This window comes from Amyelois transitella, chromosome W (assembly GCF_032362555.1).
Source record: "Amyelois transitella isolate CPQ chromosome W, ilAmyTran1.1, whole genome shotgun sequence".
NCBI lineage: Eukaryota > Metazoa > Arthropoda > Insecta > Lepidoptera > Pyralidae > Amyelois > Amyelois transitella.
This window is the reverse complement of record NC_083536.1, coordinates 9,669,642-9,684,002: the sequence shown is the minus strand read 5'-3', so window position 1 is coordinate 9,684,002 and position 14,361 is coordinate 9,669,642. Positions and strand designations below refer to the sequence as shown.

The 14,361-nt window shown below is 37.0% G+C and overlaps 2 pseudogenes; both read left to right on the top strand.

The window, feature by feature from the left end:
• The first annotated feature begins 10,577 nt into the window (after positions 1–10,577).
• LOC132904172 (protein FAM200C-like) lies at positions 10,578–11,660 on the top strand (annotated as a pseudogene).
• Positions 11,661–12,171: 511 nt separating this feature from the next.
• On the top strand, positions 12,172–13,829 carry LOC132904171 (uncharacterized; annotated as a pseudogene).
• Positions 13,830–14,361: the final 532 nt, after the last annotated feature.

Below are 14,361 nucleotides of genomic sequence, written 5' to 3'. Positions count from 1 at the left end.
AAAACTAGTGATTGAAGAAAAAATATGGCCGCAAATTGACTGCTCCGCTCATATAATAAAAATAATAAAAGTGCGCATCTTTGAAACAAGAAGAACCCTGGCCAGGGCCCAAGAAGCCAAAATACAAGAAATTAAGGTACGTGTTGTGCGTTTACATTCCCGCTTCCCGCTACTTCCTTTCGGTTTTTCAATTTTCACAATATTCACTCTTTACCAAAAATCCAGCGACCTAAATAATTGTTTTTCCGCTATCCCAGACCTTTTCATATCCATCATAATTTACACCTACCCATCCATTAAATTCACCTAGAATAATAATCTTCTCATTTGGCTTGGTAACTTTCAATACTTCTCTTACACTATTCCAGAACTCCTCGTTTTCGCTTTTTGCTGTTGTTGTACCCCCCGAACCCACATCCCACGGTGCATAAACACCTAGAACGAAGATCCAAGTGATTCCAACTTTCAGCCTAATCCATAGAAGACGAGGGCTGACACACTCATACTCATTCACACACTCAGCCATTCGTGCAGAAAGAATTAGACCGACCCCTTGACAGTCTCGGCTGGTACTGGAAATTCGAGACCAATAAGCCGTGTAAGAGCCGTGCTGCCTCGCATCGCATCCTTTCTGCTTCGTTTCATTCACGCACAACACATCCAAAGGTCTTTCATCCATCATCTGGCATACTTCCTCAATCTTATCCTTCATTTCTCCTCTTACATTCATCGTCGCAAAGCGGCTTTCAGCAGACCGCATACCGCTCCCGCCGGGAACGAGACGTGATGAGGTGCGGACACCTTCGCCGCCATTAAGGTGCTTTTTAAGAGTTTGCATCATGCGATTCCTACGAGGCGCAAGGGAAAAATAATGTCTGTCCCAGCAGAGCTCCGCATGCCAGGGTAAGGCTAGCCATTACCTGGGGGTCGCCCAACCCCATGGCGGAGGTGGCACGCTCGAGACTAGGCTCGCCCCTAGCCATGCATCCATCGGCGCGGCAGACCTTAGATTGGCAGGAATTGGCATTAAAAGAGGAATCCCAAGTCTATCACTTAGTCGGCTTTTACGACATCCGTGGGAAAGAGATGGAGTGGTCCTATTCTTTATTGTAATGGTGCCGGGAACCACACGGCACTAAACTACACGAATAACACACACAACAACAAAACATCGATAAAAAACACATCGCACTAGGGGTATTTATTGATTTAAAAAAGGCCTTTGACACCGTTAGCCACAAATTGCTTTTAAAAAAGTTGGAAGTCATTGGTATAACTGGCAAAGCGCTAAACATATTCAAGTCCTATCTTACAAACAGACTTCAGATTGTTAAAATTGACAATAACTATCAAAGTCCTCCAATAGCGATTGAGCATGGAGTCCCGCAAGGGTCAATACTAGGCCCACTTCTGTTCTTAGTTTATATCAATAACATGCATGAAATAGGCCTAAGCGGTAATATCACTTTATATGCTGATGACACATGCCTGTTTTACTTCGGATCATCAATCCAAAGCTTAATTTCTCAAGCCCAAAATGACCTAAATATCCTTCAGGATTGGTTTCAGTATAATTTACTGACCATAAACGTCTCCAAAACTAGCTTTATAGTTTATAAAGCTAAAAATAAACCAATACCCACTTTCACTCCTCTCAAAATAAATAACAAACCTTTACAACAAAAAAACTACAGAAAAATATCTTGGCCTCTCATGGATACTAATTTAACATGGAATAGTCACATAAAAAAAATAATAACTAAATTTATATCGCTCCATGCCTCCCTCCGGATAAATGTTCGATATATACCACGTAAACTACTATTAACAATGCTCTAATAAAACCACACCTATTATATCTCATTGAAGTTTGGGGAAGCGCCGCGAAAACAAGATTGGACAAATTACAAACACTACAAAATAAAATAATAAAAATGCTATTTAATTATAACTTTCGAACACCAACTACTAAAATTTATCGTGAAACAAAACTAATGACTATTAAACAATTATATACTTATCATACTTGCATTCTTATCTGCAAAATCATGAACAACAAGGTCCGCACTAACCTTAACTTTACGGAGCGAAAACAAGTTGGGCGCACCTGCACTCGACGCGCGAGCTTCATCATTTTGCCTAGAACACGAACCAAATACTACGGCCAGTCGAAAATAACGTGCGAAGGTGCGCGCCTTTTTAACAAGATACCCTCTGATATCAAAATAATTACCTCGTTCGATGTATTCAGGAGACAATTAGCCGAGCACATAATCTCAATTTACTGAACTTTTACGATTATATTTCGTTTATTAGTGTGACAACGAACTTATGTATTATTAGTTTTTGTATTATATGTTCTTATGTAAGTGATGTAAAATATGTCTTTATAAGAATAAAAGTCTATAAACCTAAACCTAAACCTAATACCAATGATTACTAAGTAAAACAGTTTATTATTCTATGACATATAATATAACAAAACAGAAAGAGACGGTAATCAACGATCGCCGAACTGGGTCCGATAATTGTCGATCGAGATATCGTCGTCTCTCATTATTTGCATAAGATTTGCCTATAGAGGGAAGTCTGCGACTGCCAGACTTATGTCATTTCAATAAGGTTGAAAGTTTGTCTGCACACGACCCTAACATAGGTAGTGGTTCCTTTGAAAGTTATTGGGTAGCAATTTTATTACTCGTGTGAGTGAGCAAGTGAGATCTAAGATATATTAGGTAATCGCGCTTGCTCACACTCGCTTGTTCTAGTTACTAGCGTTACTTGGATTCCGAAGTTATTCAAGGATTTCTTTTTCTATTTTAGTGTTACTGTGAATTTTTTATGTTTCAAGGTGCCATTTGAACTAAGTAACTGACTGACAAACTAACTAACTGATATCTAAGAATTACAATACCCGTGTCTTCAAACACGGAAATCAGCAAAAATATTAAACAAGAGGGAGCAAAATAAAACATTCAATAATTAAAATTAGTAAATTTTATTGAAACAGTATACCTATAGTTTTGTTTACATATTGATGATTATATAAAGCTATACATACAGTATATTACACTAATAATATCATCCACTTATCTCCTGTTATTAAGGTTACAGCTTAATTATTCGATTTCATAAAGAAAACATATTGAAGCTGTCCTTAAAATACTATCTAAGTAATTAGTACTTTTAATATAAACTGGCAGACCCTTTCACGCACTATATACTCGATGCACAGGGCAGTTGTCTTGCACAAATGATATTGTTGGCATATCATCAATCGGATAAATACACCGCACAGTTGGTAACATGGTTTCTTACAGCACTTGCACATAATGAACAGCTGTAGCGCGTCCTGCTATTCACACCTATTCTCCAGGTCCAGCAGCACTCATCCAGCCCCACATATTTACAGATGTGCATCCAGACTCCATATTTGGCACAAAATTTTTTGCTTCATACCGAGTTGCATTTCTTCGCCATAAATGAAGCCTATCGTGTTGCGATGACATAAACGAACTTTTCGTCCGTAAATATAGCTTTTTTCCAGTCAAAATCCAAATACTGCCGAGCAAATTCTAAACGTTTTTGCTTCTTTATTGAACATGAACATGAACATTGGTACCACACCCAGCCAAGCAAAGCCTGACCCAGTCTAGCTGGATACACCAGGGGGCACAGATTTTATAGGGAGTGACACGCTCAGGGATGGGAGAGGAAGGCCGACCAGCCGCAACCAGTCGACCTCAATCGACCGACTATACAGCCTATAGCCAATATAGGAATTAAGGAAGACGGGTATTTCGACGGAGGAGAGCGTTGATGTGTTGCGTGTTTCCTTCTTCCTTGTATCTAGTTCTTGTTTTAACGGTTCGTTATCAGTTTCATTTATTTCGTAGGAATCTCGTGCTGCTGTGATGATTTTTGTTATAAGTCGCGATGTCTGCCCATTCTAAAGAATTTGTAGTGTAGGATTTCATTAGGCCTTCGTTATTATGTAGGAATTTTATCCCCGTTTCGATGGTTTTTGTGATTGGTTAGTCGGCTGTTTCAGATCTTTATTCTTGTCATCCAAATTTGCCTTCAACCTGTGGCTTTCTCTCAAGTTGGCCGCGTTGTTTCCAATGTAAGTACTTCCAGTTTTAGATATTGATGTCACACGTTTCGTTTGTAGTGTTGTTTCTAAAGTGTCGTGTTTCTTGTACACTTCCAGTTGCAGCATTAGCCCTAATGCGTCGTGTTTCTCCAGTTCGTAGCATAGATTCCGATTTTATTTACTGTAGTTTTTCCAGATCTCATTTTCGCCTCCTATGCCCGTGTTTAATCAGGTTCTTAGTATTGATTCTATACGTCGTGATATCTTTAATTAGCAGCGTTTATTCCTATACGTCGTGTTTGATGATGATGATTTCCATCAGTTCGCAGCATTCATTCCTATACATAGTGTTTTCTCGGATCCAAACCTATGATTCCAATACATTGTGTTTTCTCAGGTTCGCAGCATTAATTCCAATACATCATGTTTTCTCTAATTCGTAGTCTTGATTCCAATACGCCCTGTTCTCTCAGGTTCGCAGCAATGATTCCAATATGACCTCTATCAGTTCGCAGCATTAATTCCAATCATGTTTTCTCTTTCTTTCCAATACATCATGTTCGCAACATTAATTCCAATACATCTTGTTTTCTCTAATTCGTAGTCTTGATTCCAATACATCGTGTTCTCTCAGGTGCGCAGCATTGATTGCAATATGACCTCTATCAGTTCGCAGCATTAATTCCGATGGGACCTCTATCAGTCCGCAGTATTAATTTAAATACATCACGTTTTCTCTTATTCGTTGTCTTGCTTCCAATACGTGATGTTACCTCAGGTTCGCAGCATTGATTCCAATAAGACCTCTCTCAGTTTGCAGCATTAATTCCAATACATCATGTTTTCTCTAATTCGTAGTCTTGATTCCAATATGTCGTGTTCTCCCAGGTTCGCAGCATTGATTGCAATATGACCTCTATCAGTTCGCAGAATTAATTCCTATCCATCATGTTTTCTTAAATTCGTAGTCTTGATTCCAATACGTCATGTTGTCTCAGGTTCACGGCATTGATTCCAATATGACCTCTATCAGTTCGCAGCATTAATTCCAATACATCATGTTTTCTCTAATTCGTAGTCTTGATTCCAATATGTTTTGTTCTCTCAGGTTCGCAGCATCGATTCCAATATGGCCTCTATCAGTTCGCAGCATTAATTCCAATATGACCTCTATCAGTTCGCAGCATTAATTCCGATGTGACCTCTATCAGTTCGCAGTATTGATTGCAATATAACCTCTATCAGTTCGCAGCATTGATTCCAGTCCATCAAGTTTTCTCAAATTCGTAGTCTTGATTCCAATACGTCATGTTGTCTCAGGTTCGCAGCATTGATTCCAATATGACATCTATCAGTTCGCAGCATTAATTCCAATACATCATGTTTTCTCGAATTTACAGCCTTAATTCAATACGTCGTGTTGTCTCAAATTCGCGGCATTGATTTTAATAAGTCATGTTTTTTGAGGTTCGCAGCATTAGTTCCAATATATCGGTTTTCAGTATTTCCTCCAGCTCGTAGCCTTGATTCCAATATGACTTCTCCAGTTCTTAGTACTTAGTTTTATTTAGCACTCAATTTTGATTCTAATATGTCGTATTTTTTCCAAATTCCAGCATTGATTTTATTGCCTGAGATCCACGTGGTTTTGCAGCTTGCTCTGCCGATTAATTTATTTAATCTAAGTTGTTCCATCGTTATAAGGTTTGTTAGAATTTCTCCCGTGGTATTTTTGTGTTTGTGGTGGAGGTTTTCCTCTATGCTCTTTAAGGTGCGTTGTTTTCTAGTGTCTTGGTTTACGGCATGTGCGTTGAAATCACCTAGAATTATCAGGTTGAAGTTGTTTGGCTGTACTCTTATGAGTTTTCGGATTCGTATGAGGTCGTTAGTTACTGCGGATGTTGAGTTTGATCAATGTTTTGTGATCACGAGTAGATTAGTTTTGCTTCCGACGTTGATTAATGCTGCCATGTTGTTAATGTTGGATTTCATCCAGTCAGTCGATATATTGTAGTTTTTCTTTGTCAGGATGACTAGTCTAGCCCTCGGCTACTATTGTTGCCGCTCAAAATCCAGTTATAGTGTTTAGATTCATAGGTGCCGGATTTTATGTGCGTTTCTTGAAGGCAGGCTATAGGCATTGCTTTGTCTTCCAGTGTTTGGTCGATGTCCAATTTCTTAGTTAGGGTTGCAGCGCCTCTTACATTCCATGTTGCTATGTTGAGGTTATTATTATCGATCTGGTCGTGGTTTAGTAGGGCCTGGGACGAATAAGTCTGTGGCCTGTCTCGTCTGGGCGGCATCCATCGGCGTGTAATCGTTAGAGCTTAGTGTGTCTTGAGTTATGATTGGGCCCATTGCGCCCATATGGTGTTCGAAACAATCGTAGTGGTTTTCTATGAAGATTAAACTCTGCTATTTCTTTTAAGAGGGTGCCGAGAAATACTTTGACGTGGATGATGTCGTATTCGGCGGCAGCTATTAGAATGTCGGTTCCACCTCATACTCCTTCCGTGAATTGTGATTTTGTGTATTTCTTGATTTGTGTTTCTAAATCTGAAATATCTGTTTGATGGTTCAGGTTGCTTATAATTTCTTGGCGTTTGTTTTTGTCGTGTTGGTTTTCTTCCGTATATTTTGCAAGGTCTCGACGAATCGCACGGTGATCGAATGTTAGGCCTAATAAGTCATTTATTTGGTGAGCTTTGCTTTTGAGTGATTGCTCTGTATATGCAGTTGCCATCTCGCATTATTTCCTTTATCGATATGATTTTTGTGTTTGTTCTTGCAATGTATTTTAGCTGTAAAAAGAACTTAATATCTAGAATGGCTGTGGAGAGAATGGTTCATTATTAAGTACTATAATGGTTTATGGTTTAGTATGTGTATTTGCAGGGTTTTGTTTTTTAGGTTGGTAATTTGTTTTGGCCAGATGTGCGTTCTTTGGCTTTTATTGTCGGATTCATTGAAATTGTTGTTTCTTTAGGGTCCCTCTTTTTGTTATTTCTTTTTAAAATTTTTGTTTATTGCGCAATGCTCGCACATGTTCGGCATTGACTTTCGAGAAAGTTTTGTAGGAGGATTATTTTATAGTGTTGCGCTGTCATTGACGCCGATGGTTTTATTTATTTATTACGGATGGCCCTGTTTAGGTTTTTTCTCTTTTTTAGAGTTTTTGTGTATTCTGAATATAGAATAATTGTTACATGGACAAGGTTTATTAAGTCTGGTGATTGAGGTTCCTTAATTTTGTTAACATATATGAATTACTATACTACATTAATTATTACATTAGCTGGTTCATATGGTTTGGTATATTAATTGGCTTTGAGATGTTTGACCTTTTTTGATAATAATAGCGGGAGCTACGATACTCGGGTGTTAGTGGTTGTTAAAGAAAACCTACGTGAATTTAATGATGTTATTTGTAACAACAAATAACATCATTAAATTATATATAGTTAAAAATGTAGTTGGGGTTGTTATTGGATTGATCTCGATGTGTTTAAATGTTTGAAGTTTCTTAGGCCCTATTGTGTTGTTTACTTGATTTGTGTCATTTAACTTTTACACAGAATTGAGCTTGCCATAGATTGTTGAAAAATTGTTAGCAGAATTGGTATTTACTTTTAATTTTATTAGTTATAAATAATTGAATGTAGGGACTGTTCTGTTTGGGTTAAAATGACGTATTCTTATCATAGTTTTCTTTCTTGGGAGCTCTGGTACCGCAGGTGTTAAAGTATATAGAAACGATCTCACCGGGTTTTCTGCAGCACGAGCCCATATAAATATCGCAATTGTTGCGCTGCACCAACACAAAACACTTGAAAACACGACACAATTTGCACTATGTATGGTTTAAGGAATCTAAAACTAAAAAAGTCTCTTAATTTCGCGACTAAACTTATTGTATGAGGCTCAGCCCGGGTGACGTTTAGGCGGTGCGAGTGGTCAACAGATGTGATGGGATCTATTGTGTTCGGCACGACCGTCTTCGTCCGATGTCCAAACGAGACTCCCAAAACGTTTTTGCTTCTTTATTTCGGATAAATACGGCTTTCTTGCTGGCTGTCTATGGTGTAGTCCCTCACGGTGCAAACTCGACGAACAGTAACCACTGAAGTGTCGAACTGTTCCGCAAATGTTCTGGTCGGTATGGAGCCATTATTTTCGTACTGTTCCACCATGGATCTCTGCTGTGTGGCGTGTTGCCGTGTTGATAAACGGACGACGACTTTTTACACTACCCTCTTCTTGATAGCGCGTTACCCAACGCATCACCGCTTGTTGTTTATTGCGTTATTTGTGTGAATGTGTGAGTGATAGCAGCGGTGCAAGCTATAAAGTTTTGCGAACTATGACTGCAATTATGAACGCGAGTGTACCTAGACGATATGATTTCACAAAATTGAATAATATATTTATTTTACTGTCACAGAAGAAAAAAAAACTTTCTTGTTTTAAATCTTGTACACCAAATCCAAACAAATAATGAAATAAAAAAATATGTGAGAATAAAAACAAGCCCAAGACGGACGAAAGTTCAATTTAACGGTATTATATGAAACTCTTTCGAAAGAGTAAACATTTTATTCTCCCAAAATACAAATTGTAATAAAAGTCTAGAATTTTAACTTATAAAAATCATAAATCATAATAAATAAAAACATTTTTAATTACAGAAACATCAATCTCTCACAATACTATCACCATACTCGTATCAATACTTTGATAAAATTATCGATATTAATAAAACATCTAGAAAAAAATATTTTGTCAGTCTAGGCAATCAGAACTCTTCTGTTTTACATAGAACAAGAATATACCTATACAAAACCAGCAAAACCTTGACCAGAACTCTCATTATACTATCAGCATATCAAGGGTGAACATCAATACTTTGAAGAAATTATCGATGTTATTAACACGTGTACAAAAAAGTACTGTATATTTTGTATAGGTATATTTCTGTTCTATGTAAAACAGAAGTGTTCTGATTGCCTAGACTTACAAAATATGTTTTTTCTAGATGTTTTAATAACATCGATAATTTTATCAAAGTATTGATGTTTACCGTTGACATGCTGATAGTATATTTTATTGCTATTTTTGTATAGGTAAATTCCTGTTCTTTGTAAATCAGAAGAGTTCTGATTGCCTAGACGTACAAAATATTTTTTTCTAGATGTATTAATAACATCGATTATTTCATCAAAGTATTGATGTTCACCCTTGATATGCTGATAGTATTTTTAGAGTTCTGGTCAAAGTTTTGCTATTTTTGTAAAGGTATATTCTTGTTCTATGTAAAACAGAAGAGTTCTGATTGCCTAGACTTACAAAATATTTTTTTTCTAGATGTTTTAATAACATCAATAATTTCATCAAAGTATTGATGTTCACCCTTGATATGCTGAGAGTATTGTAAGAGTTCTGGATCAGATTTTGCTGTTTTTGTATAGATCTGTTAATGTTCTATGTAAACCAGAAGAGTTCTGGTTGCCTAGACGTACAAAATATGTTTTTATTAGATGTTTTGATAACATCGATAATTTTATCAAAGTATTGATGTTTACCCTTGACATGCTGATAGTATATTTTATTGCTATTTTTGTATAGGTAAATTCCTGTTCTTTGTAAATCAGAAGAGTTCTGATTACCTAGACGTACAAAATATTTTTTTCTATATGTTTTAATAACATCGATATTTTCATCGAAGTATTGATGTTTATCCTTGACATGCTGATAGTAATAATGAGAGTTCTGGATCAGATTTTGCTGTTTTTGTATAGATCTGTCGATGTTCTATGTAAAACAGAAGAGTTCTGATTGCCTAGACCAGTCTTTCCCAAAGTGGGCGATAACGCCCCCTTGTGGGCGCTAGAAAGAAAATGGGGGCATTGTGTAGAGGCAGGGGGGAGTGATTTGTTATTTTATTTAGCTAGGAGGCCTCTTAAACAACGACTTCAAGAGCTCTCGACTCACAACAACTTGTGAACATCAACTAATATGAATTAAAAGATTGCTCAAACTCGGTTCTATATTTCTCTCCGCGTAGCGTAGTACATAAACTACGTAGTATATAGTTCATATACCTGTGCTATTTTATTGAATGTAGAAAAAATTAAAATCATGTCAATCGGTCGCTCCGTTTCTTAATGAAAGTAGACACAAACAAACAAATGAAAAGGCAACAGACACACAATTCGGGTTATTTAACAAAAACGTGCATTCCTGTATCAGTCGGCTGGTTCATTGAATACTTGTTCGGACTTGTTGAGTACCATTGAGCGTCGAATGAGATAAACGAGTTTATGCATGTTTGTTTTATTCCTGTCGGGGCGTGTTGCTTAAGCATTCCTATATAAACAATGTAATATTTATTTTATTTTCATTTGTGGTTTCGCGCGCAATAGATGAGTAGTACTTACGCCTCCTTTACACTACTCGCGAAGTTGAACGTATTTCTCAAAGCAAAACAATGTCGGAAGTAAAAAAGAAGAGACGGCAATACAGTGCGGAATATATCAAATTCGGATTTATTGAAAATCCCACAAACCCATCGTCGCCTTTGTGTCTTCTATGTCTAAAAACATTTTCGAATGAAGCAATGAAGCCTTCAAGGCTGCAAGATCATTTGAAGACCTAGAGAAGAAGCATAATACTCAGCCAAGTGTAGCGAAACTATTTTCGGCGGCTGCTAAGCAAGATGACGACGGACTTATAGCTTCGTACAATATCTCTTTGTTAATTGCTCAAAAAGGCAAACCACATAACATCGGAGAAGAGTTAATATTGCCAGCAATAAATGAAGTAATAATTACTGTGCTTCATAAACCGGCCGCAGATATTATCCGAAAAATTCCTTTGAGTAATAATTCTGTGCAAAGACGAATTGATGAAATGGCAGAAAACATTGAAGAATCATTGTGCGATCACCTGAGGACAAGTCAATTCTCAATTCAGCTCGATGAGTCCACTAATGAAGCATTGTTGTTGTCTTACGTGAGGTTTATTAAAGATGAGAAAATATGTGAAGAACTATTATTTGCTAGAAATTTAGAGACCGATACAATAGGTGAAACCATATTCAATACATTTGAAAAGTATTGCGATGAGAAAGGGATTCCTTTGAAAAATATTATTTCAGTTGCTACGGATGATGGCTCCGGCTATGACAGGGTACCATAAAGGCTTCATAGCGTACTTAAAAAATAAAATTTCAGATGTCCTTGCTGTACATTGCGTTATTCATAGACAACATTTAGTAGCTAGAAACTTAAGTGAAAAACTATTTCAATCACTGCAATATGTCATCAAAGCAGTCAATAAAATCCGCAACAGCTCTTTGAATGATAGATTATTTCATCAGCTTTGTGTTACTAATGACGAGGATTTCAACCGTTTGTTGTTTCATACTGAAGTTCGTTGGCTATCAAGAGGCAATTGTCTGACTCAATTTTACAACCTGTTTGACTCTGTTATAGAGTTCTTCGTGGCACACATTGAAATTTTGAGGAAAGCGGTGGAAGGCGTCCCTGACAAATTCTCCCAGTGTCCCTGAAGAGCCATGAGAGGCAAAACTGGAGGAACCAGAGTCCTCTGCAGTGCATAAGGAATCATTATTGTTAAATGAAAGTTGCTGTTGCTGCATAATTAATAAACACAATAAATATATATATGGTTCTTACAAACTAACTGTGTATTTAGTTTGACGAACTAAAGTAAAAGTTCTCGCCAAACCCGCCAGCCGGACCTTACAAACAAAGAAAATAAAAAAGTAAAAACAATTTATCACAAACCAAAGCAAGAACACCTTGTATGTAAGAAACAACTGTTGGCAATCGTGATATCCGGCGGCTGTTGACTTCGAAAAATTGAAAAAGATGGCGCCACTGCATCGAGCCGGAAGTCAAAAATACAACGGTGACGATTTACGAAGAGGCTGTGAACTTGCTCCTCACGAAATATTGTCATATAGTTGAATTAATAGTGATTTAATAAAGTTCTACTTACTCAGTTATCGCCCGTGTTATAATTTCCTAACATCAGAAGTGTGATGTGACCTGCGCATCATGGGAAGGCGAAGGAAGCAGAAAAAGCGGCAGTCTAGGAAAAGGGCACGCTCTACTTCGAGTTCTAGTACTACGAGCAGTGCCAGGACTCCGTTACCGCCACGAAAACAAAGGAAGAGGGTATCACGTAAGGCTGATACCCCAACTGTAAGCTCAAATAACAATTTCACTTTGAATAATATAATTCCCGAATTTGACCCCCTTAAAGATGATATAAATGCATGGCTTAGTATTATCCAGTCTTACTCTCAAACGTTTGCATGGTCGGAGGAAATGATTCGATATCAAGCTATAAATAAATTGAAAGGGTCGGCAAAAGTCTGGTATGATTCATTATTACGTACTGAAAATCAATGGCCTTCTTGGCTATGGGGAGATTGGAAAAATAAATTAGCATTAAGTTTTCAAATTCGTCGTAACATGTTCGAATTACTAAAAGAAATAATAGATAAGAAACCATCTGAACATCAGTCGTTATATGAGTTTTACTTTGACCAAAAATGCAAAATCGATCGCCTCTCATTAGGATTCTCGGAACAAGATATAATTTCTATAATTATTGGAAACTTAGGTGATAGCAGTTTAGGCGCGTCAGTCGAAGCGAGCAATTTTGCCACTAGCGATAGCTTAGCTAGCTTTTTTCATGGCCGTATTTATAAATCAAAAGTATTAAAGCAAACCAATATAAATATGCGAGATAATAATATAAATAAACCAACTAGCTTGTCCATGACACAAACACCCACTCCTTCAACGTCTACCCTACCTTCCGCGACGATTTCAAACCAAAATATACCCACTAAACATGACTCTAGCCAAACACAGTATCTATACACCTATTAAATGTTATTTGTGTGGTGGTAATCATAAAAGGAATCAATGTGAATCTAATAAATGTGCATTTTGTGGCAAACGCGGTCATTTAACAAAACGCATTAAAATCGGAAAAACAAGAAACTAAGGCAGTGTCAATGTCAAACTCACGAAACAAGTTTGTTAAAACTGTGTGCATTAACGACTTCAATTACGAAGCTTTTATTGATACGGGTAGTAGTTGCTCTTTAATATCGGATTCCTTAGCAAAAACAAAATCTTTACAGTACATAAAATTACCCTCCCCCGTTAATTTGCAAGGATTTTCAAAACAGAATGTAAAATCAGTTTGTCACAAGGTAACTGTTAATTTAAAAATTGATTCTGTTTCTTTGGAAAATGTGGACCTTTATATTATTGATGATTTAGTGGATTGTGAGATTCTCATAGGAAGGAATGTGACCGAACGGCCTGACCTAATGTACTCGCGTATAGGGAATGTTCTTAAATTCGATTATGCAAAAACATTTACTGAATTTTGTAACTTTTTAACCGACCTTGAAGTCGATTGCAATAATTATCAAAATGAGTTAATGAGCCTTCTCCATAAATATAGTGATTGCATTGCAACGAACGTAAAAGAGTTAGGCAGAGTTCGTGACCATGAAATGGTTATTAATTTGATTACTTCTCAACCGATTCAATGCAGACCCTATAGAGCCTCACATTCGGATAGGAAAGTCATACGCGAAATGGTAAATGAGCTGCTGGATAATAATATCATAAGAGAAAGCCATTCTCCGTATGCTAGTCCTGCGTTGCTTGTCAGCAAAAAAAAATGGTGAGAAAAGGCTCTGTATTGATTATCGGCAGCTAAATAAAATTACTGTTATGGATAAGTACCCGATGCCACACATCGAGGATTTGGTTGATAGGTTGCAGGGCTGTAAATATTTTACTTGCTTGGATTTAAAAAGTGGCTACTACCAAATTATGATGAGCGAAAAAGAACAATCTATCGAAAAAACTGCGTTTATTACTGAGGACGGGCATTATGAGTTTTTGAGGCTTCCGTTTGGTTTGGCAAATGCACCATCCTGTTTTCAACAAATGATGAATAAGGTTTTGGGCAATTTAAGATTCGAGAACGTTATTTTGTATTTGGATGACGTTTATTTAGTTACAAAAACGGTCGAAGAGAATATAAAATTATTAGAAAAGGTTATTTCAAAAACAACGGGTTAACACTTAATATAAAGAAATGCCATTTTTTCAAAACAGAAATAGAGTTTTTGGGGTATAAAATAAAACAGGATTGTGTTATGCCAAACGAAACCAAATTAGACGCTGTGAAAAATTTTCCAACTCCTAAGACAG